This window comes from Triturus cristatus, chromosome 10 (assembly GCF_964204655.1).
Source record: "Triturus cristatus chromosome 10, aTriCri1.1, whole genome shotgun sequence".
Lineage (NCBI taxonomy): Eukaryota > Metazoa > Chordata > Amphibia > Caudata > Salamandridae > Triturus > Triturus cristatus.
Genome location: NC_140593.1, coordinates 442,866,637 through 442,889,578, shown reverse-complemented (window position 1 = coordinate 442,889,578; position 22,942 = coordinate 442,866,637). Strand labels below are relative to the sequence as shown.

Genomic DNA, 22,942 nt, shown 5'->3' with positions numbered 1-22,942 from the left:
TCTGACCATTCACCACCCCGATCCAAAAGATACAGACGCAGATACTGTTCTAACTCTTGGTTCACCCTTTCAGTCTGGCCATCTGTCTCAGGGTGGTAACTGGTAGAATGTCTGACTTCTACACCCAGCCCTCTCATAAAAGCCTTCCAAAAGTGAGACACAAATTGAGGGCCGCGGTCTGAAATCAGGATCTTGGGGACCCCATGAATCTTTACAATATTTTCCCTGAAAAGCTTAGCCAACTCAGGGGCGGAAGGAACTCCTTTTACTGGGATAAAGTGGCTCATCTTGGTGAAGGTGTCTACCACTACCAATACCGTGTCATATCCCTTACTCCGTGGAAGGTCTACAATCAAGTCTAACGTGACCGTATGCCAAGGGTGTCTGGATGTGGGTAACGGTTGCAAAAACCCCTGAGGGGCCTGTCTACTTGATTTCCCTCTGGCACAGAGCCCACAAGACTCCACATACTTCTGAATTTGAGGCTTCATATTTGGCCACCAAAAATAACGCTGGATTAGGTCGATAGTCTTCAAGGTACCTTTATGGCCAGCTAAAGGTTGATCATGACAGTCTCTTAGAACTTGTTCTTGAATCTCTTTAGTGGGCAAGTACAGAGCCCCCTGTCGATAAGGCAAAGAATCCTTGATGACTCTTCCTTCCTCTTGACTTGCCCATTCGGTCATTTCTGCTGCTGACATCTGTCTGCTAATCTCTTCTTTATAGTTCGTAAGAGAAAGGGTGCACACAATCTTAGACTCTGGAATGATTGGTTGTGGAGTTACCAAATGTTCAGTACTTTCTGTCTGGATTCTGGACAAGGCGTCCGCCTTGCCATTCTTACTCCCGGGGCGGTATGTGATCACGAAGTCAAAATCTGCAAAATAAAGGGACCAACGCAATTGGCGTGGGGTTAGTGTCTTTGCAGACTTGAGAAATTGAAGGTTCTTGTGGTCCGTAAACACTGTTATTGTGTGTCGGGCCCCGAGTAAGTGATGTCTCCATTCAGTGAATGCGTCCTTCACAGCCAACAGCTCTTTTTCTGCAATGGTATAATTAATTTCGGCTGGATTCAGTTTCCGAGAATGATACGCCACAGGGTGCAGCTGTCCAGTTGATTTGTGCCGCTGAGACAGGACTCCTTCAATAGCTTGATCAGAAGCATCTGCTTCCACAAAGAAGGTCTCACTTGGGTCTGCATGAAGCAAGATGGGTGCTGAAGTAAAGCTGGTCTTAAGATATTCAAAAGCTTGTTCCGCCTCTGTCGTCCAAAAGAACTTCACTCCTTTTTTGAGCAATTTTGTGATGGGGATGATTTTCTGCGAGAATCCCTGGATAAATCAACGGTAAAAGTTAGCAAATCCTAGAAATCGTTGAATCTCCTTTACATCTTTTGGTGATGGCCAATCCACCACCGCTTGAACCTTCTTAGCATCCATCAAGATTCCTCCTGGAGATAAAACGAATCCCAAGAACTCTACCGTCCGGACACTGAAAGCACACTTCTCCAATTTTACATAGAGCTGGTGCTTACGAAGTCTCTCCAATACGGCCTTGACGTGCTCGGGATGTTCTTCAGTATTCTTAGAGTATATCAAGATGTCATCTAGATAGATCACTGCCACCTTATCCACCAGATCTCCCATAATGTCATTAATAAAGTGTTGAAAGGCGGCCGGGGCATTACATAGGCCAAAGGGCATGACCTGATATTCAAATAGCCCATATTTGGTCCTAAAAGCGGTTTTCCATTCATGCCCTTCTTTCATGCGAATCAGGTGATATGCCCCTCGAAGGTCCAACTTGGTGAATATTTGAGCATCTTTTATCTGGTCTAGGAGAACGGAAATCAGTGGCAGCTGGTAACGGTTCTTGACAGTGACCCGATTGATTGCACGATAATCGATGCACGTCCTCAGAGAACCTTCCTTCTTCGGAATGAAGAAGAGTGGAGAAGACACTGGAGACTGTGACGGTCTGATGAACCCATTGGCCAAATAGCGATCTAAATACTCCTTGAGATAGCCATTCTCTGCTTCCGTCAATGCATAAATTCGACTGCAGGGCAGTGCTGCTCCTGGTTCCAAATCAATGGTGCAATCGTAAGAACGATGTGGCGGAAGTCTTTCCGCTTCTTTTTTTACTGAAAACTTCTTGGAATTCTAGGTATTCTGTTGGAACTTCTAAGGTGTCTATGACCCCAATTGATTCTCCACTGAATGATAACAAGGTGGCCATGGATGGTTCTGGAACCTTAGACGGGGAAGCGAAGCAATGTTCAGAGCAGAAGATCGAATCCATATCGACCGTCCGATTTTACCAATCTATCATTGGATTATGCAACGTAAGCCAAGGAAGACCCAAGATTATCTGAAACTGTGGGGCGTCAATCAAATTAAATTGAAGGATCTCATGATGACCATTTGCCTGGATCAGTTCCACCAATTCTGTGTGATGCGTGATTTGGCCTGAAGAGAGGTTAGTCCCGTCCACTGCTCGAACGGACTCCTTTTGTTCCTTGCGCATAGCCTGAATTCCCATCCTTTTTGCATATTTAATGTCGCAAAAATTGCCTGTGGCGCCTGAATCAATCATAATGGCCACTCCATCTATCTCTTGATCTCGGAACCACAAAATCATTTGCAATATTAAATGTGGCGTATGGGTCTGAAGGGTATTCATAATATAATGAATTCCTGGAGTCTCGTCTTCTATTTTCGCCACCTGAGCGACTCCGCCTACAGATGGTTTTGAGAGTTTCCCGAATTCGTGGTCTTCAGTCTTTTCGGACACTCTTTCACAAAGTGTCCAGAGCCCCCGCAATAGATGCATAACTTATTTTGTCTTCTTTGTTCTTTTTCTTCCTTGCTTAAAGGCCCGCGAACAGATCCTATCTGCATGGGTTCACTATCCGCTGCTCCTCCCAGACCCTTACTCGTATCCGGCTTCGTTCTGTCAAACCGAGGAAGGTTCCAACGAAAATCTCTCGTTTTTCTTTCTCCTCTTCTTTCCGAACTTCGAAAGTCAATTTCAAGGACTAGATCTACCAGCTCAGAGTATTCTGTGGGTCTATTAGGAATCTGTGCCAGAGTATCCTTGATTTCATCTCGTAACCCCCGATAGAATAAGGCTGATCTCTTCTCCTCGGGCCAGTTGGTTTCAACCAATAATTTATTAAACTGGGTTAGGTAGGTAAGAAGATCCCTGTTCCCTTGGCGCAGTTCTAACAACTCATTATCAGTGGCCTGCGAAATTCTGCGCCTATCAAAAATTCTAAGGAATTCTGTCTTGAAACGTTCAAAATCATATAGGAAGGGGTCATCTCGAGAAACTAAAGGCATGGCCCAATTCGCGGCATCGCCCCCCAGGTAGGATAAAATAAAAGCTACTCGTGACTGGGCATCAGGGAAAAGAGTGGAGCGACACATGAAGTGTAATGAACATTGTGTTAGAAAGAGTTGAGCCTTTTGGGGATCGCCAAGAAATCTTTCAGGGGGGGCCAAGGGAATCAAGGGGGAAACCGAATGGATTACTTGAGCTACAGTGTGCGGATCTTGAGCTGGCTGGGAACTACCAGAAAAAGTTGGGGTTGGAGGTGTTCCAGTGGAGATTTCACTAACTCTCTGTGACAATTGCAGGGTTTCTTGACGGGAAGTTAACAGTTCCTGTCTTAAATTTTTATTTTCTTCACTTAGGGCCCCTAACTCCCGCTGAATTCCCTCTAACATTTCTCCTAATGCCTTTAAACTAAAACCCTCAGCCATTCTGCCCAAGTGGGGAAATTTTGAAGGCACTTCAATCTGTCAGAGAAGTTGCGCCAGAATCCCACGGAGGCAGAATGCTGCTAGCTCCCAATGCCCACCTCCCGGAACGCACTGTGTATACAATGGCTCCAGGCAGGGGGAAAGGGGAATGGGACAAAGAAGAGACACTCGAGCGTTTCTGGACTCCTTCTTCTATTCTTGATGAAACTGTCTTGGAGTACCTAATGCACAGAGGGGGATATCACTTCAATCTTATTTACTCTAATTACCTGGCCGTCTCTGCTCTAAACATCTTTATTACCTCCCCTACGCAGATTCGCTGGTGTTTGGGCTCCTCTTCTGATTCAGCTGACTAACCTCTGGTAGATGTGATTCTCAACCTAATGCACAAAGGAGATATAAGTTTGATTATGTGGTCACCTATTCTACTCACTCTGTATTCTAACTGATCTATCTCCCTTTAACTCTTCTCTTACCTTGTGTTAGTCTGTCTGAATGGCTATTTAGTTACTCCTGCCAGAGAGGACTGCGTAGCAGTTGATAAGTTGATCTCAAAGTCTTTAGTGAACCTTAGTTCTGGTCAAGGCGGTGTGAACAACTGGAAATATTTGGCTTCAAGAGGAAAACGCGCAAAAGGGAAGTATAGGAAAACAAGGAAGGAAAGAACAGGTAAGTACGCCAGGGAAGGACAGGGAAGAAGCCAGCGTGCGAGAGTCTTTTCTTCTGTCAGCAAAGTCTAATACATGAATTCAAATCTTAATTAGAATCGTTCTTACTTGTTTCCTTTCTTGTTCAGTCTCAAGTTCTTGGCCTCCCTTAGCTCGACGATAATCCTACCGGAGCAGAGTGAGAGCCCCTGTATACCTTCTGGAATCTTCTTCGGCTTCCTGAACTCCAGGAAGACTGTTGCTCTCTTGTAAAGTGAATCTTTGCCTCACTCGAAATTCCTCTGGAGAATAGTTCCACTAGGGGAATATAGGAATTTATTCCCCACAATACCTTGACTCTGGACTCCTTCTTGCAAGGACGACTACTCCTTCGCAAGCGGACAGTAACTCAGCTGAAAGAACGTGACGCGCACTAGAATTTACTCATTTTCTGCAGCGCGCGCCAAAATGCAGCTTCCCTCACTGGAGTCAAATTGAATTGCGCATTAGAACGCTCGTTGCCGACGCACGAAACATCGTTTCTCACGAGATCTCGAGCGTCAATCAGTCATGTGGATAGATCTTGGGGAAACAAGCGGCCATCTTGAAATGGTGTGGCTAGACCTAATAGGCAGTCATCCAGACATTGCAGCAGGAGGGCTTAACCGTTACTCGAGATCTTTTCTCATTCCGATTAAAAGAAGCAACGGCATTTGCCTTTTTCCTGACACCCGGGGATTTCTCCCAACCCTCCTTCACCAGACTGAGAGGTCCTCTAACAGGGTGCCCGTACAAAAGCTCAAAGGGACTGAACCCTAGAGACTTTTGTGGTACCTCCCTGTAGGCAAATAATAGGCATGGCAAAAAGACGTCCCACTTCCGTCTCATGGGCTCTGTCAGCCCCATGATCATGCCTTTCAGGGTCCGGTTGAACCTTTCAACCAACCCATTTCCTTGAGGGTGGTAAGGAGTGGTGAACTTATAAGTTACCCCACACTCCTTCCACAGAGACTTCATATACCTGGAGATGAAGTTGGTACCCCGGTCAGATACCACCTCTTTGGGGAAACCCACACGGGAAAAGATCCCCATCAACGCACGGCCCACCACCGGGGCTGTGGTTGTCCTGAGAGGGATAGCCTCCGGGTACCGGGTGGTATGATCCACCAGGACCAGGATGAACCTGTTGCCTGAGGCTGTCCTGGGGTCCAGTGGCCCCACAATATCTATTCCCACCCGCTCGAAAGGGGTGCTCACTACAGGAAAAGGCTGGAGAGGGCCTTTGCATTTTCCTCCAGCCTTGCCACTTGCCTGGCAAGTCTGGCATGATTTACAAAAGGAAGCGACGTCCGTCTTCATCCCGGGCCAGTAAAAGTGGGTGGCAAGCCTTTGTCGGGTCTTGTCCTGCCCGAGATGTCCTGCAAGAGGCACGTCGTGAGCCAGACCCAGTAGGAAGTCTCTGAACCCTGCGGGTACCACCAGGGTACGTGATCCACTGGGCTCAGCAAACCTAGGCTCACTGTACAACAAGTCATTCTCCCAGTAGAGAAAGAAGTTCTTCGGATCAGCACCTGCTGCCTGGTCTGCAGCCTGGTGCCGCAGACCTTCAAGAGTAGGGCAGGCCTTCTGCGCTCGGCAGAACTCCTCTCTGGAGGGACCACCCTCTTGCTGCCAATGGGTCAGCTCAGGTATGTCTCCCAGCTCAGCTCTGTTCCCCTGTAGGCTCCAGGGCATCCCCAGCAGGTTCTGCTCCTTCCTGGACCATGGGAACAGTGGGGGTGGACGCACCACGCCCCTTGCCCTTCCTCTTTCTGGCAGGGACCTGGGCCACTGTTTCAGGCTCCAGGTCTGCTTCACAACCCTGTCTGGCTGCCATGGACCGGGTGGTCACACAGACCCACTCAGGCAAACCCAACATCTCCAAATGAGCCTGGCGTTCCACCTCCTTTCATGGGGAACTCTCCAGGTCATTACCTAGCAGACAGTCTACTGGCATGGATGGACTCACAACAACTCTGAGAGGACCTGAGACCCCCCCCCACTCAAAGGGAACATGTGCTACCTTGCAAAGGCGCACAGAGTTGTCAGCTGACACTAAAGGGTGAAGTACATCGGGAATGATCAGATCCTCAGGGACCCACTGACACCTGACCGTGGTCACACTGGCTCCAGTGTCCCTGAGAGCCTCCACCCTCTTCCCATTGATGGTCACCCACTGCCTGTACTTCTTAGTGTTATCAGGGACAGGGGTTTCCTGGACCATCTCTGTGTCTCCTAAAGAGACAAGGGACATAACTGCTAATCCCTCCAAATCGCTAGAAATTAAATCTCCACCAAAAGCTACACTTGCTATACCCGGTGTTGGAGCACCAGAGGGTGCCTGGGATTTCTTGGGACACACAGGAGACTTGTGACCCAATTCCTGACAGTGATAACACCTAATGGGACCCTTGTTATCCGACCTGCCCTTAGGGGGCCAGGTTGGTTTGGGTTTTGACTTGGGGGGCTGGGACTGGTTACCCTGGGAACTGTTTTGGGGCCCTTGTGAGAACTCCTTTTGGTTACCCTTGTCCCCCCCACTCTTCTGCTGGGGACCCTGCCCACCTTTGGCAATGGTACCCACAATTCCTCTGTGGACCCTGGTACTGGTCCAGCGGTCCGCCTCCTTAGCAAGCTCAATGGGGTCCGTCAGCTTGCTGTCTAAAAGATGCTGGCGCAGCTCTGGAACACATAGACTACTCAAGTGCTCCCAACTAATTAAATGTAACAACCCCTTATAATCAGTTACCTAGCTGCCCTTCATCCAACCTTCCAGTGCCCGCGAGTACAGATTCACACACTCCATCCAAGTCTCAGACTCTTTCTTCTTGGAGTTCCTAAACTGCAGTCTATACTGCTCTGGAGTAAGTCCATACCTGAGACATAGGGCCTCCTTCATATTGGGATAGGTCATGGCACCTGCTAATTCTAAGGGCTCTAGAGCACTCCTCCCAGAAGCCTCAAAATGTTTCCACAGGCCCGCCCCCCAATGCTGTTCAGGCACACCATTCATTCTCAATGCTATTTCATACGATGTAAACCAGGCATAGATATCTTCACTCCTATTGTAATTCTGTACTAAATCCTTGGGGATATATACTTTACCCCCCTGCACTGGCTGTGCGCTGCCACCATTCGAACCGGACTCCACCTGCTTGGCCTTGATGTCCAGTTCTCTCATGCTCACTTCATGAGCCAGAAGCAATTTCTTCTCTTCCAAGGCACGGGCATTCTTGCTCTCCTCCGCCGCCTTGTCCTTCTCTACTTCCAATTGCTTCATTTTCATTATTTCCATTTCATGGTTTCTCATCCTTTGATTCTCCTCCAACTCCTTTGGAGTGAGCCCCCTACTGGAATGGGAGCTGCCAGCCCTTGAGACTGCTCTGCCCACGGGCAGATCTTGGGGAACAAAACCATCCTCTTCATTTGCACCACCTTCCTCTTGGGCCTCCCACCAGGCCTTCAAGATTCTTTGTAGAACATCTTTTCTAGCTCCGCTTTTCACAGGGCAACCAAGGTTTTTGCAGAATTGTTTGAGCTCCTAAACTTTGTATGAATATAAATCCGCAATGGAAAACTCCAATTCTGCCCTCTCACTTGTTGCCACCTGAGACATGATGCTCTTGAAGAGTTACTCAAAAATAGAAAAATACAGTATGTGGTTGTCTATTGGTCTGCACTCCTAGTGATGTACACCAATTACTGTGGGTCAAGTACAAATATAAGTTCAATCCTCACCGCTGACCACCAATGTTAGATCTGGGGGTCTCTAGTTGGCAGGGTAGGTACCACTGTCCAAGTAGGGACCCTTGCTTCTAGTCAGGGAAAGGGGGATACACTGTTAAGATAACCCCTGCTCACCCTCTAGGTAGCTTGGCCTGAGCAGTCTAGGCTATCAAAGGCAATGTGTAAAGTATTTGTACCAACACTCACAGTAACACAGTGAAAACACCACAGATTTACTCCACACCAGTTTTAGAAAAATAAGGTATCTTTACTAAAAACTTCACAAGACCAAATACTACAGAAAAACCAACATACAATTAAAAAGGTTACTTTAAAGATAGTTCAAGAGTTTGCAGAAAGTACTCCAGGATGCAAAAGTCAGTGTCCTGCACAATGCGACTCTCAATGCACAAAATGCGACACTCTCGTGCCCAACAGTACCTGTAGTTGCGATAAGGTTCCCAAAAGCTATAACAAGGAAGATGGCAAAGGCGATGCGATACTCCTGAGATCCTGGGGAGGCTTTGCAGCAGCCCTGCTTCACGCAGCAGAGGTGGATGCGCCGGCTCCGATCTGTAGGGGGAGGATGCGATGACTTTGGCTTTCGTTGCGTAGGTTTCTTAGGGGGAAGCTTCATGCACAGGTTCGATGCGACACTCTTCGATGTGCCACGATGCGCGGCGCAGCGTTGACTTCCGGCGCCGCAACTCTCGATGCGCCACGGAACGGGACTCTGCGTCGTCGCACGCAGCGACTGGATACTTTCACGCACCGGCAGTGGTGCGGCCCGCAAACTGGTTCTGCGACGACCCTCGCAGCGTCAGGAATCTTCTCGCACCGGGACGATGCTCGACGCACTCGGTGATGCGGGGACTCCGGGTGCTGCGATGAAATTCTCCTCACACTCTCGTTCTTGCGACACGCAATTGGATGATGCGTTGGGTACCAGTTACTCTTTTTCACGCTTCTGCTTCCCAGCTCCCAAACACAACAAAAACGACCTCCTGAGGCCCCAAGACTGGGCAAGCACTCCAAGGCAGGTCAGAACTCCTTCAGCAGAGTTCCAGGGGAGCTGGTGGTGAAGTCCTGGGACTTCTCAACAGGGAGCCAGCTCTTCTCAGGCCCTTGGAGATCAGAATCAAAAGAAGGGGACACAGCAAAGTCCTTCCCCTCTCCTTGGCAGCAAAGCAAAACAGCAAGCAGGCAGTTTTCTCCTCTTCAGTCCTTTTCAGCTTTCTCCTTGGCAGAGGCTTCTTCTTAGTTCCAAAGTGATCTAAAGTTTAGGTGTCTGGGGTCCTCTTCTTATACCCCTCCAAGTCTTTGTCTCTCTGTGTTTCAGTGGGGGGATTCCCCTGCTCAAACCGGTTCCTGGGTGTGCTCTGCCCTGGAGCACTTGGTTCCTTTCAGAGTGAGGGGCAGGGTCGTTAGACGCTCAGCAGGAGGTGGAGCCTTCTTTGTGCCAGCAGAGGCAGAGTCCTCAGCCTGGCCAGCAGGAGGTGGAGCCAGCATGGTGCTGGCAGAGGCAGCCCTATTCAACCCCAGGGGCTACTCCTCCCACCCATCTAAAGCAGATCTCCCTATTCACCCTGCTGCTGACTCATCCAGGCTCCTGGAGCCACCTAGCCCATCACATGACACCAGTCAGCCAACCAGCACACAGGCACACAGGAAGGTTAAACAGGAGAATGGCTACTTTCTAAAAAGTGCTATTCTCACACAGTGAATTTAAAAACCATCTTGCTAAAAAGATGTATAATTAAATTCTGAACACAAAGATACCAAACTTGGATTTTCTATCTTGTCCTTATGGGAAGATAGGCATGTAAACAGCCTCTTCCATTCTATCCTATGGGCAAGATAGCCTCTCAGCAGCGAAAAACGAAAATGGCTGTAATTCACTACCAGGGCATGTTACACACCTCAGTACATGCCCTACCTTTCAGATACACTGCACCCAGCCCAGGGGGGTACCTAGGGCCACCATAGGGATGCCTGACATGTACAGAAAGGGAAGGATAAGGCCTGGTCAGTGGGTGCACTGGCCAGGTCGACATGGCAGTCCTGGACTGCACATAGGCACTGCAAGCAGGCCTAAGACATCACTTTAGCGCTACTCCTGTGGGTGGCACAATCAGTGCTGCAGCCCACTAGTAGCATTTGAATCACCAGCCCTGGCACACGCAGTGCACTTTACTAGGGGCTAACAGGTGAAACAAATATACCAATCATGGATAACCAATCAATATAACAATTTACCAAGGGAGCACTTGCACTTTGACACTGATCAGCAGTGGCAAAGTGCCCAAAGCATCGAAATCCAGCATAGCATCAAAAATACAGGAGGTAGAGGCAAAAAGTCAGGGGTAACCACGCCAAAGATGCCAGGTCTAACACACACTTTCCGCCACCAATCCGTGGTAAACGTTTAAAATGTTTAGGGATAAGCCAGAGGGAAACACCAACCTAAGCGCAAAGATGTCTGGGTAGTCATTGAGTACTGTATTAATTCTGCATTGGAGTACTGTTCTAACCCAGATGACCAACCCCCCTGAAGGTCTATCCTTTGCAGACTTGCCCGCATTCACACAAGAGATTGTGTACCCACTTCTATGAAAGGATGATTAACACCATGTTTCTTCAAATAAACAAATATCGAAGATATCAATAAATTGGCGCCACTCAGCCTCAGACAGTAATTTAGATAGTCCCGCTACATTCTATAAAGTATTTTTTATCAGTGCTTCCGCCAATAAACTATTTTTGTCAGAGACTTGGGGAATAAAATAAATATTGGTATTCCTTTCATTACTGACATCGGGGGGATTGACCACCTGTAATGGTACCTGTCCCAAGGGGCAGTTACTATAGACCCCTGCATGATTCCCCCTATCCAGGGTATGTATTTGTTTTGGGAGCGGGTGTGCCAACATGCCCTTCTTACAAGCCCTTACACTCCTAGTAATATCGCAAGGGGTCTTGATCTCCAGTCAGGAAAGGGCCCTATTGCATCCACTGTTTCCTTTTCCAACCCCTCTGTCTACTCTATTACTCTGTGAACCCAATGGCTCAACTGGGTCTCGAAATTTAAGCTGTATATCGGTACTTGCATTACAGATTGTTCAGGCATCAACAGCCATTAAACTCTCAACTAGATCTATGCTTATAAAAAGGACCTACACCTCATCTTGCAAATCATCAGGAGGTGCAATTCTCTCTGCTTTAATGTCACTCCTAATAACTGAATAATGTGTCTAATCTCACGAAACCAACAAATAACTTTATTTACTAGGGAATTATTATCTTCTCTAAAACCAGGAGACAACTTAGGGAAATGGACAAGGAATACCACTGCCATAGTTTCCCGTCTCTTCCTAGGAGCATAAATGACATTTTGGATCATCCCTCCGGAACAGGACCACCAAGATCTATCAGTGGGGTTTACACATGTCCCCTGTTTTCCTCACCCCTGCCCTGAGTTTACAACTACTTCCTTTTCATATTGTCTCCCGCTGCATGAGGAATGTCATGAACACGCCCTTTCCACATTTGGACCTAAACAATGATAAACCATAGACAAATCAGAGGGAGGCTGGGCAAGTGTTCGCTAATAGATAACGTGGAGCAGCTGAGATAGATAAATTACATGGGCCCGCATACCTGGAAGAGAGACCCACCTTTTCCCCACCGGGCAGCAGCACACTGTGCTCTGAGATCCTCTGGTCAAGTACAGGCCATATTTTTTTTTTAAAGTGCACAAAAAAAAGCACAGCACAAAATGCAATCGTATTTGTCTACACACATACAATGGGGGCGGTGTGCATCCCGACTTAAAACACATTGTTGTACCAATTTTTAGGTTGAGCCTAGAGTCAGCACGCATGCCCAGCGCTGCAAGACTTGCTTTATTCCTTCTGTGGAGATTGAACAACGCCCACAGCTTTTTTTATTGGGTGCTTCGTCTGCCTTTACAAACTGCATTTGTCTCATTGGTAAATAGTGTACATGTGTCCTGCCTTGTGGTTGTTTTGTTCCTGCCCTGGCTATTGGCCTGCTACATGGATCCTGTCATTAGTAGTTATATGTTTTGCTTGAGAAAACTACTTTTTCTTTAGCCCGCTCTACGCACAACTCTGCTTTCAGTTCACTTAATCTCCTATCACCCCCACCCCTTGAAGCATCTTTTCTTTAGCCATCTGCTCGCCAGTGCACAGCGCTGCTTTCAGTTCACTAAATCTCCTAGTGCCTCCCACCCCCACACAACTCCTCCCACCCCTCGCATTCTTTTCTTTAGCCCTCTGCTCGCCGGCGCACAGCGCTGCTTTAAGTTCACTGAATCTCCCTGTGCCTCCCCCCCACAACTTCTCCCACCCCTCGCAGCTTCTTTTCTTAGCCCTCTGCTCGCAGGCACTGCTTTCAGTTCACTGAATCTCACCGTGCCTCCCACCCCGTCCACAATTCCTCCCACCCCTCGCAGCTTCCTCCAATATAACCCAACAAATAAAACCTCCCTCATGCTCCTGCTGCTTTCGCCTCAGCCGAGCTGCAAACCTTACAGCAAACAGAGGTGTGTATACTCGATGCACGTTCAGTGAGTGATTTTACATTTTTGTAGTGTCCATATGAAAAGAGTGGCCACTTCAAGGAAAGAGGTAGGAGAGGGCGCACTTCGTTTTAGGAAGAGGGAAAGGTTTCCCAAAGAGGTACAGTGCAGGCAGGATATTGAAGTACAGGCAGGTAATGGACTGACTTATTGGTGTTCGATGTTGGTTGCTGCCTGACATGCAGGGCTACTATGTGCAGCAACAGTCAGACGGGGGTGCGGGCCGTGTCATGGTCTCTGAGGCCCTGCGAGGATGTCGGCAGGGCGCAACAGTAACCACAGTAGAGAGCCTGGTGCAGTAGGGACTGTCCAGAAGGGGTAGGCAGAGGGTCCCTAAGCCGCCCCACAGGCCAAGGGATCAAGTGAAAATGCCATTACAGGCACCGCTAAAGCACAATGCAGCCAATGTAATGAGGTTGGTGTGGCAGGGGCAGGTCAGGAGCAGCAAGTTGCAGGCCACCCAGAACGAAAGATGGCTTATCCTCGTCATCTACCTTCCAGTCGTAGCACTCCCCGTGCTCAGGCGCCTCTGGCTGGAGGGAGGGTCCACGCCAGATTACATCAGCAGCTGTACCGCAATCATTGTGTGGCCGTGCCACTAAATCAGTGGCTGGGGATGGGGCTGTACCGATACAGCAAGAATGGCAGTTTGTGTGGGGGTTGAGGTGTTGTGCAGACAAGACCTCCCAGTGGTCTCTCACCGTTAATCACAAAAAGGTAATCACCAGTCCTTAGTAATTGATAAATAGTTGATGTTATTTTTCCTCTTCTTAATTCCTGCACTGGGGTCTCCATGGCAGGGCTTCATGAGGGATTTATGTTGATGGCGATCCCCGTCCCTAGAGGCATCCTGGTAGAGCTCCTTCACCGCCTGCCATAAGTTGAACGGGTTTCTCTCCACAGCGTGTCCCGCTTGTGCTGACGTTAAAGAACGCTGATGGGAGAGGAAGCAGTTCCCATTTCTTTGTTTCTTTAATGTTGGAAGAGTCAACAATAGTAATTTAATTATCAGCCACCCACACCCCTTTTCCAGGCCTCATTCTGGCTCCTTCTTCCCCAAATAATAAACCGTTCCGGAAAGGGAACTGAGATGTGCTAAAGTTAGCATCTGGTTTGGTGATGGGTAATTTTGTGATGGCACAAATGCCATCAGAGCGGGCAATTGATGGAGCAAGGGCTTGTATAAAAGAGACTTGCTCAGATGCAATCCTCTCATATAACTCGTAACACTGTATTAATAAAGTATTGTGTAAATTAATATGCAGCTCATTACATATTTTAGCAAGATGAAGCTTGCTTACGTGTTTCACTAACAAGTAACCCGACGGAAACTTAAAAATGGCTGCTAACGCAGGAGACCGTACTGCGCATGCGTCAACTGCATCTACGCAGAATGACGAGTATTTGCTTGGAGGGAAATCTCTGCACCTGCAGAGTCGCTCTAAAAATGGCCACTTGAAAGCTCACATGCTAAGCATCTGCTTTTCTGAAACTAAAACAAGCTATTTTACTAAGTGCTAATATGGGGAGAGCTTTTATAAGTAAATGGGATTAGAATAGAGATAGGTGGCATACAGTGAAATCATTTTATTTTTAAATTAATATGTTTCTTTTTGACCTCTCTATTATTTCGTATTTGGGCCTCCGAGTGAAACAGAAGTCCATACCACACGTGACTTTCAGGCAGGCGCAGTAATAACAAGCCGGGAGGCCATGATGTCGTTTTTGAAACTCGTCCAAGGCCATCATTGTTACATGTCCTGGGAACATGATGGACATCCTGAATGTTGAACAGAAATGAACATCACATGTATACTTTTGTCTGATAAAGATGTGAATACGGGTGGGAAATAAAGCTTGGGAATAAGAATTAAGGGGCGGGAACATTAAACAAAGAACCAAAGAAATGTATCAAAACTTAGCACGGTGTGATGATCATTCCCTTTAGCCTGTCCAATCAGAATTAGAAGTCTCATAAAGTTGAAACATTAATGGGTGGTACATTCATTAGAAAGGTATAATTGAGGTAGTTTAGTTAAGAACAGTAGATCGCAGCAAGTCCAGAATGCTGAGAGACCGGGATGCTGTCCGAGAGCTGAGCGAATGCTGAAGAAGAATCAATTTGCAGACTTAGAATTTTAAGCCAAATAATTAGAAGATCCTAGAAGAATCGAGGAGAAAATAATTAGAAGAAGATCACAGAAGAATCGAGGGGGAAGATAGTGTCAGAGAGGGGTGTGAAGCGGGCGTCGGAACAAGAAGAGGTCACCTATCCTGAATCCTGTTCTAAACCTGTTCTGAAGTCTTTGTCACCTGTTCTTTCCGAGGGGACCCTTCCAGCTCCCTGGCCAAGTGGTTGGTTTCCATACCGTTATAGGTAAATATACTTCTGTGTAGTATGGCATTGTAATGCTCTCTCTCCATCCTCTCTTTCCTGAGTACTGTCATTGTGAAACTTTGTTCTAATTTAGGTGACTGAATAATGAAATGATTGACTTTTCCTTCCTTGGAGAAACGGAGTTCTTACTGTATTTTTGATTTTGGCTCACATGAATTTAACTAGATAAAACATTTAAACTTTTCCCGAGTCTGTGGTTATTTAAAAAATGATAAGAAATATAATTCTATGTCATTTCACCATCAACTAGTTCCAACTAATAGGTCCATTGACCAGAGGAAAGAACTTTTTGATCCGTGAAAGATTAGTTAAAATTTGACAGGTAACTAATCTCATAAAAAGGCATTTATAAAATTGACCCCCAGCGGTATTTACTAGCCTATGTGAATGTGTGTTTATGGGCCCAGGTGAGTATATGGTGTTTGAGTACCTGAGGATAGTAACCCGCTGGATCACAGGGTCAGTACAAATTATTGCTGAATGAATGATTTGTATGCATTTAGATTCGCAGGTGGAACACGCCACATGCATATATTCATTCCCTAAATTAAAACTTTAATAAAGGCTGTCACTCTCTTCCTCATTTGAGGCATCTTTTTCTGAAAGCCTCTTTTTGTGGTGAACTGCACGATTCAGGGTCAGTACTGATTATTGCTGAATGAATGATTGATATGCATTTAGATTCACAGGTGGAACATGCCACATGCATATATTCATTCCCTAAATTAAAACTTTAATAGAAAACAACACCCACAACAGCAAGGAACTCTTCAACATCGTCAAAGAGCTCTCCAACCCCAGCGCCAGCAACAACGACATCACACCGTCACAAGAACTCTGCAACTCCCTCGCCACGTTCTTCCACCAGAAGATCGCAGATATACACGACAGCTTCGGACCCCAGACTCCGCCTCCAGTCACCGAACCAGCAACCCCCACCACCACCCTCAGCGCCTGGACTCCCATCAGCACCGACGACACCACCAACGTCATGAACTCCATCCACTCCGCCTCCCCCTCAGACCCATGCCCCCATCATATCTTCAACAAAGCCGACACCATCATCGCACCCCATCTCCGAAACGTCATATACATCTCGCTCGCGTCAGCCGCCTTCCCCGAGAGCTGAAAGCACGCAGAACTCAACGCCCTTCTGAAGAAACCCACAGCGGACCCCAAAGACCTCAAGAACTTCCGCCCCATCTCTCTTCTCCCCTTCCCAGCCAAAGTCATTGAGAAGACCATCAATAAACAGCTGACTGCTTTCCTCGAGGCAAACAACTCACTCGACCCATCCCAGTCCGGATTCCGAGCCAACCACAGCACTGAGACTGCCCTCATCGCAGCCCCCGACGACATCAGAACCCTGATGGACAACGGAGAAACAACCGCCCTCATCCTCCTGGACCTCTCGGCAGCCTTCGATACCGTATACCATTGCACCCTAATAACCCGCCTCTTCAACACTGGGATCCAAGGAAAGGCCCTGGACTGGATCACCTCGTTCCTCTCCGACAGAACCCAGAGAGTCCGCCTCCCTCCCTTCCGCTCAGAAGCCACCAAGATCATCTGCGGCGTACCCCAAGGCTCATCGTTCAGCCCTACCCTCTTCAATATCTACATGAGCCCCCTCACCGCCATCGCACGCAAACACAACATCATCTCCTACGCCGACGACACCCAGCTGATACTCTCCCTCACCAAAGACCCAGCCACCGCCAAAACCAACCTACAGGAAGGATTGAAAGACGTTGCAGAATGGATGAAGCTCAGCCGCCTGAAGCTGAACTCAGACAAGATGGAGGTCCTCATCCTCGGACCATCCCCAGCCGCCTGGGACGACTCCTGGTGGCCCGCAGCACTGGGCTCCGCACCGACACCCTCGGACCACGCACGCAACCTGGGATTCATCCTGGACTCCTCCCTCACGATGACCAAGCAAGTCAACGCCGTCTCGTCATCATGTTTCAACACCCTGCGCATGCTCCGAAAGATCTTCCGGTGGATCCCCACCGAAACCAGAAAGACGGTCACCCAGGCCCTCGTCACCAGCCGACTGGACTACGGAAATGCCCTATACGCAGGAACCACCGCCAAACTTCAAAAACCACTACAGCGCATACAGAACGCCTCCGCACGACTCATCCTCGACATCCCTCGCCACAGCCACATATCCGCCCACCTGACAAAACTGCACTGGCTCCCCGTCAACAAGAGGATCACATTCAGGCTCCTCACCCACGCACACAAAGCGCTCCATGACATAGGCCCCGAATACCTCAACAACCGCCTCTCGCTCTACACTCCCACCCGCCAGCTCCGCTCCGCCAGCCTCGCCACCGTTCCACGGATTCGCAGAACCACCGCCGGAGGAAGATCGTTCTCCTACCTGGCAGCCAAAACATGGAACTCCCTCCCCGCACACCTACGAACAACCCAGGACCATCTCACCTTCAGGAAACTCCTCAAGACCTGGCTTTTCGAGCAGTAGCAGCACCCTCCCCCCCCCCTTCAGTGCCTTGAGACCCTCACGGGTGAGTAGCGCGCTCTATGAATGTTTCGATTGATTGATTAATAAAGGCTGTCACTCTCTTCCTCATTTGAGGCATCTTTTTTCTAAAAGCCTCTTTTTGTGGTGAACTGCGCGATTCTGTTTATGAAAAGTTAAACTAAATTTAAGTGCATGTTAATTTTGCCACTTTGACCAAACCCTAAAGTTTTACATTATATTTACTGTTTGCCTTACTTATTATAAGACCATTCTCTACGGAATGCAATGCTACAAAAAATTGACAAACTTACATTTTGCATGGCCTATTTTTATGAAGTACACTTTTCAAATGCACTTTTCACAACATTTATTAGCAATGCTAATGCTTCATTTTGAGCTAGTAAAGTCAATGCAGTTTTAAAACAACAATGAACTTGTAGTAAACTAAGAATATTGGTCCAAGGTGTGTTAATGGATAGTGTAGGCACAAAGGTGGCTCAGTGAAGGGTTTAGAGTTTAATAACTTACAGGATACAAGTGAGAGTTTGAAATTTACAAAGTCCCCTTGATGTAAATAAAAATAATAATCAATATGAAGCCATATCCTTTAAGAAAATTGTAGTGTGAGCCCCAAGATACAGGGCCATTGTATTCCAGATCACTAGTGTTTGCAAAAAAAAAAAACTAAGTGCTCACTACTGAAGGTGTAATCTGCATGTCACATGTAAGCTGCTATAGTCTGTATCCTATTTTACCTGTTATACAGGAAGGACACGGGAACCCTGTCTCAACCAGAGGCGCAACTAGAGCCACATTTCGGGGGAGGGCTAAGAAAAAATTTCCGGGGGGGGGCGGAATCTGTAAGCAATAGGCAGGGTGGAGCTGATTTCGTGGGGGGGGGGGGGCTAAATCTTTAAGCAATAGGCAGAATGGCGCTGCAGGGGCTCTTAGAAGGGGTGAAACAACAGCAATGCCTCATTAACATGCAAATGGTCTTTTAAAGAACTGTGAAGTGGTCGGGCGCGGCTGTGTGTGCCCCGGGAAGCTGTCTCATCCCGGGCTGCCACACACGACGGGGGGGCTGAAGCCGTTTGAGTCCAATGGGTGTTGTACGCCTGGTCTCAACTGACTCAATTTGTCATTTTTAAGAACTCAATAGTATTGGTACTCTGCAGTTTTATAGTAAGTGCATCTTTCCTAAAGCTGAAAAAGGTGCGCACAATTATCCTTAGACCCGTTAAGGTCTAGTCATATTTAATCTGTTTTATAAAGAAATCCATTTAATCCATTGTGTTTATGTTCATTTCATTTATTATTCTTATTCTTCAAATTGTCACGTTTACTCATTTCTTTAGTAAAGCAACTAAATCTTTTTACATATTCACATGTTCACACTACCCAATGCATTTCGGGTCAATGAAAAAGACCCTTCTTCAGGGGTCTGTAACAGAAAAATAAAGGAAATATAATGAGCAATTCAGTCGTCTAATCATACTCTTTCAGTATTTGACTCTATCTAATATACAAAAATTGTCAATGTATCTCGTTTATAATAAGGTTTTCATTATTCTGTCAGTTGGCGAAGTCTAAAAATCTTTACAACTCTATACCTTGAAAATCCAGTGCCTGTATTACCCCTGTCAATGTTTAAATAAAACACCTGAAAAGATAATCCTAATGAAATAAAGTTCGTGCTAACTACAATTCATTAACATTCAAATTGCAAAAAATATATCTGAAAAATGAAGACTAAAAGCTAACATATCTAAAAGATGAAGGCTGAAAGCTAGCGTAACTATTCTTTGCAAGTCTGCCGGTTACTTACTTCCATGTGCAACACGAAGTTCCCAACTCTCCTTCAATGCGAGTTCAGTTTACAAAACAGCCCTAGTGTGTGATATTTATACATGACTTAATTGGTTGAAAGCATGATGACACATCGTGCCTACAGCCAATCATATGTAGTGGTTACCAGAACCTATCAGATTCTCTTATTCGTGTAGGTGAAGCTCCCGCCTAATTTCAACCTATCAAGAATCACTTGTCAATTACACAAATGTTGTTGTAACTCGGTAGAGGCGCGCTCATTGGTCGCTCCTTTACGAAGTCAAAAACAAATTATACCTATAGTAATGGTGATTCTACATAAAGAATAAATAAATAAATGTTGTGGAAAACGAACCATTATTATAAAAATTAGAATTTAAACATTCTTCAACAGGTAATAATAAATTCGAACTACTGATATCTATAGTAAATGACCAGTTTTGTCAAACATCTTCAAAGGTGTTCTCTATGCAGGATGGCAAACAATATATCCTCACAGGTTTTACAAAAAACACGAGACTTGCAAAGAATAGTTACGCTAGCTTTCAGCCTTCATCTTTTAGATATGTTAGCTTTTAGTCTTCATTTTTCAGATATATTTTTTGCAATTTGAATGTTAATGAATTGTAGTTAGCACGAACTTTATTTCATTAGGATTATCTTTTCAGGTGTTTTATTTAAACATTGACAGGGGTAATACAGGCACTGGATTTTCAAGGTATAGAGTTGTAAAGATTTTTAGACTTCGCCAACTGACAGAATAATGAAAACCTTATTATAAACGAGATACATTGACAATTTTTGTATATTAGATAGAGTCAAATACTGAAAGAGTATGATTAGACGACTGAATTGCTCATTATATTTCCTTTATTTTTCTGTTACAGACCCCTGAAGAAGGGTCTTTTTCATTGACCCGAAATGCATTGGGTAGTGTGAACATGTGAATATGTAAAAAGATTTAGTTGCTTTACTAAAGAAATGAGTAAACGTGACAATTTGAAGAATAAGAATAATAAATGAAATGAACATAAACACAATGGATTAAATGGATTTCTTTATAAAACAGATTAAATATGACTAGACCTTAACGGGTCTAAGGATAATTGTGCGCACCTGCTACTTGGAAGTGAGAGACGTCACTTTCCCCTGATTTCATGTTTCATAAATAGTGTTCCTAGACAAAACACTAAAAGAGGGAGCAGCACACCATAAATAAGACGAAATTACCAGAAAACGTTAATAAGAGTGCCGGATGGATAAATAAACTAAAGCTGAAAAAGTCATTTTTTTTAATCAGTATTGTTTAATTAGCTATTACTATTGTATTGTATTTAGTCTATGGCTGCATGGATAAATACTTAGAAGGTCCCAAATGCGAGACCGATTGCAGTGCAAATGCTTGTTTTTTTACTACGGGCTGTCCTAGGTACCGCCCGTGAACAAATACAGATAGGCATGCTCCTAAAGCGAAGAGAGACGTTATCAAGAAGTTGGCGCATGCTAAAAACCAAGTTGACTCAGGGAGCCGCTGATCTGGTCTGTGTAATACACTGAAAATTGGATTACAACACTCCTATCAAAGAGAGGCGGGGGTTTAGAATGAGGTCTTCCTACGAGGCAGTACTGATGTTGGCGTGGCCGATAGCGAGAAAGGAAGCCTAAAGATAGCTGAAGTGCAAGGTTACACGAACTATTAAACACAACCTCCACTTGGGTGTCATTCGCTAACCTAACGGCCGCTGACCCTCATCAACACGAAACGAAACGTGATGCCGTCGGTGAAACGCAAAGCGTTTCAAACAAAACGCACATCCGGTAGTGCCGGAAGTTACGTCTGTACTCCGTGCCGTTTGCGGAACAGTACGATGATGAGAAGATCGTCTGGTTGTTTTGAAAAGGAAAGCTATGGCTATTCCTCCTTTTATGTTTTAATTTCTGCCAGCTTTAAGAATTACATCGCTACAGGGAAATATTTTGACAGTAATCGGGTTACTATCTGTCATTTTAAGGTAAGGGGCATGTATCCCCCCCCTTCCCCCCGCGGTTAGAGATTTACCCTTCTGCCCAGTACTAACCTTGGTGTTTCCTTGGCCAATTAGTTTGTTTCATCCACCGCTTGAGACAGATTTGTAATATAACGGGTTTTTTTACGTCTTCCTTTCCATTGTAAGTATATTGACATTTGCTAGCTATTCGGTAATATCCCTTCATGGAAAACAGCTGTTGTGGTTACAGTTTATTTAAAAAGTCAGGCTCATGTTTAATTTTAACACACTTTCAAAACCTTTGTGTTGTTTACCTGTGGTGTCACACCACGCTAGGCTCTCTTTTCGAGGTTGTGATGCTATTAAGGCCTCTTCCTATTGAAAGTCGTTAACTGTCGGAACTGAAATTTTGCCTTCCAAGCTTAGCATTTGATTCCTTTATATGAAAGCGATCACATGATTCAAAGATGTAAATAAGTTTGGTCTTAAATTATATCTGTTCAGCATCCCCAGAGATCTGCTTCTTTATACGTTTGTCAGGAGCTTATCTCTTATGTGTCCTGAGTTCTTCCTCAATCTGGCTTGATACTCCTTTCTTGTTTGCTCTAGGTATTTTGCGTATGGCTGCTTTCCTATAGTTCGTGGGGTCTGTTGGTCATATTCATATATTCCGTGGGGCCTGTTATAGGGAAATAGCTATCACTCTATAGAAGTAGCTGTCATTCAAGATAACGTGCCTATAACAACATGCTTGGGTAATTGAGTACATGAACCAGAGATATGTTATCTGTAAATGTTTTGTCGTCATTGGTTTTCCTTACCTGACATTCAAACGGCTTACTGTTCTGTGTGGTCTGGTTGTTTAAAAGTATGTAGAAAACGGAATCTCGCGTTTAGAAAATGCCAGTCTACCCGGGGAGGAACCGCGTCACAGAGCTTTGTGACCGTACTCCTGTTTTTTCTCTCTCTGTTTTTTCTCTCTCTGTTGTAATCTTTAATTTTGTCATTTGTAATACATTTATATTCTGTTTTGTCAGTGTTCCGTGTTTAGGGTTTGGTTCACAGCGCATCTGTCTCAGACGTTATGTAATCAACAGAAAAAACTCTTTAAGAGGCACTGCCGAAGAGGAGCTTTTGCCCTCTATATGTTGATTTCCTTAACTACAAAATTTGGTTGGACAGTGGCTGTATATTACCTTTTTCTTTCCTCCCTGGAAAGCTTATGCTCATTGCGGCAGACCTGAATTGACTATGATGACAAGCCAAGGATTCCTTCTGTTACATGCCATAAATCTGATCTGGTATTATGAAAAGTTACGAAGAAGGCTGTAGGCATGACATTTATTGTAAGAAGCATATGTCAGGCCTCAAAGGTTGCATTATTGCTACACCATGATCATGTCCACTGGAATTATGCAAGTCTGTGGCCTTTGCTTTTTTTTTTTTTTTGCACAATTAAGGA

At 45.9% G+C, this 22,942-nt stretch overlaps 1 protein-coding gene and 1 long non-coding RNA gene across 3 annotated transcripts in view; one reads left to right on the top strand and one right to left on the bottom strand.

Moving 5' to 3' along the window:
- The window catches only part of LOC146789589 (uncharacterized), an 82,763-nt gene extending 62,888 nt beyond the window's left edge, over positions 1–19,875 (bottom strand). The window contains exon 1 of the long non-coding RNA XR_014970128.1: positions 19,491–19,875. This is a non-coding gene — a long non-coding RNA (uncharacterized LOC146789589). The remainder of the gene's footprint in view (positions 1–19,490) is intronic.
- A 1,443-nt stretch (positions 19,876–21,318) lies between these two features.
- ZNF438 (zinc finger protein 438) overlaps positions 21,319–22,942 on the top strand; it is a 127,455-nt gene continuing 125,831 nt past the window's right edge. The window contains exon 1 of one of the 2 annotated variants that reach the window (XM_085631831.1): positions 21,319–21,504. The gene's annotated coding sequence lies outside the window, so the exon portion shown is untranslated. The remainder of the gene's footprint in view (positions 21,505–22,942) is intronic. The other variant, XM_085631832.1, reaches the window with a different exon arrangement.